Source organism: Octopus bimaculoides, chromosome 11 (genome assembly GCF_001194135.2).
Source record: "Octopus bimaculoides isolate UCB-OBI-ISO-001 chromosome 11, ASM119413v2, whole genome shotgun sequence".
Classification (NCBI taxonomy): domain Eukaryota; kingdom Metazoa; phylum Mollusca; class Cephalopoda; order Octopoda; family Octopodidae; genus Octopus; species Octopus bimaculoides.
Genome location: NC_068991.1, coordinates 2,777,610 through 2,780,214, shown reverse-complemented (window position 1 = coordinate 2,780,214; position 2,605 = coordinate 2,777,610).

Genomic DNA, 2,605 nt, shown 5'->3' with positions numbered 1-2,605 from the left:
TATAAATTATATATATTTATGGGAAAAAAACGATGAGGTTTTTTTCCTTATGGGTTTTTTTTCACGCTGACTACTTGATAAATTCTTATAAAGATTTTATCCTACATTATATTATATATATATATAAATATAAACATACATATATATATATTGATATACAGAGTTATTCAAAAGAATGAACCGATTTTATTACGCAATAGCAATAGAAAACTCCATATATATATATACATTTCAGAGAAAGCACAAAGATGTGAAACAAGGTGGAAAAAAATAGTACTCGAATACAGGAGGTAGAGTAACGGGAACTCTAAGTAACGGTTTTTGTGATGTCTTTGCAGCTTTACATATATATATATATATATATATATAGAGAGAGAGAGAGAGAGAGAGAGAGAAAGAGAGAGAGAGAAAGTATGTGGGTGTGTAGAGGAATATGAAAGAATATTTGTTGGTGTGTGTTTAAATATTTATATATCCATTGATTATTTATTTACGTATTTATTTATCATTATCCTTATTATTATTTCATTGCCTTTGCCCAGCTTCTAACGCCGGAGATGTACTATGGTGCCAGTTGTTCACTACCAGTAAACTAAGGTAACATCCCTTATTTTTCGAGCAGCGTTCAGAATATTCGAGCGGGAACTTTATATTGCGTAGAGTAGAAATTTCAGCAATATTTTGGTAACTATTTTTGCTTTCTTTGTCAAATTACAACAAAAAGCGGGCTAGCATTCAAAGTAGAGGCCGTCGTGTTGCTCCATCTGAAACCACTTTACTGCCAATTCTTTCATCTTACATTGATATCAATTCTTGCACTCCTGACGCTTCAAAACCAAGAGGAGGTAGAAGCTTCAGTGAAAGAGTTCTTCGCCTCGAAGAAGAACCGATATCAGCGTGGGATTAAATAACCAACTGATCGATGACATCAAACGATGCCACACAGTGGCCTCTGCTTTGAATTCTCGGCTGCTTTTGTTACGAATTGACGAAAAAGGCAGAGAAGTTAGCGAAATATTGCAAAACATTTGACTCAACGCAATATATATGTACTTGTATGTAAGTATTTGTCAATACATATATATGCAAATATATGCAAATACGTAGATAGAAATGGATACAGAAAAATAATAATAGACGTATTCTCACACATACACGTATAAATAATACACTTACGTACACAACTATATATCTACCTGTATTACATGCTAATGTATATGCGCGTGTACAGGTATGGTAAGAAGCTTGCTTCCCAACCAAACCACATGATTCAGGGTTCAGTCCCACTGCGTGGCACCTCGGGCAAGTGTCTTCTACTGTAGCCTCAGGCCGACTAAAGACTTGCGAGTGGATTTAGTAGGCGGAAATTAAAAGAAGCCCGTCGTATATATGTATATATTTAATCGACCCCGAAAAGGAATGAAGGCAAACTGAATCTTGGCGGAGTTTGAACCCAGAACGTGAGTATATCGTCACTGTATCACTCTGTCGCTATATCGATCGGGCTGACAAATGTTGTTATACACCGCTAATCACAATACACTTCCTCGCTTTGTTTTAGCCTTGAAACGAAGCCACCCCGATGAACAGAGTAACCTGTATACATCTGAGTGGACTGGACCAACATAAAATGAAGTATTTTACTCTCTGGAATACAACCTAGTGCCAGCCTGGGAATCGAAACCACGACCTTGTGATACCTTATTTACTCGTTGCTCCCGATAGGCCGTTGGTTCAATCTTATTGGTCTGCCTATCTTAGTGTAATCTTTTCTTTTTTTCCATTGTACTTAACACCATATTGCACATACACACAGCTTTTATTATTTTATCTGAGTCGAGAAAAGACAAAGCGTGACGTATTTACCATCTTAGGTACTTGCATATATATATATATATATATATATATATATATATATATATATATGTATGTATGTATGTATGTATGTATGTATGTATACATGGCGCACAATCGTTCACGTACAAATGTACGCGTCCACAGATGTATATATACAATATATGCCTGCATTTATATACTGTGATATGTGTGTGTGTGTGTGGTGCTTATGTATATACATCAATACATATACTCATCTCTCAGTACATATGTATGTGTGTGTGTATATGAGTGTATTTGTAATCTACGCGCCCTTGTGTATATAAATTAGATTAATGGATCGATTAATGGAAGTTTTAATAAACAGTCAGACAAATAACAGCCTTAAAAACGTCCTTGTCGTCGCCACCGCCGCCACCACCACCACCACCGCTGCCGCCGCCACCAGACCTCGTCCATTCAACAATGCTGTTGCCCCTAACACATCTTCGCCAATTTGCTCCAATTGTCCAGTCGAAGATAGATACGCTCACACCCTGTTTATTTTCGCAGCGGACATCTCTTTGTGTTTGTCCTCAATGGTTTTCAAAATGTTAATTAACGGTGTTGTGCGATATCAGTGATGGGGCAGCGGTGGTGGTGCTGCTGCTGCTGCTGATGATGATGAGGCAGTCCTGTGATAATGGACCCGGTGTTTGTGGTTGTTTACATACATACATACAAACATACATACATGCATACATACATACATACATGTGTGCATATATAT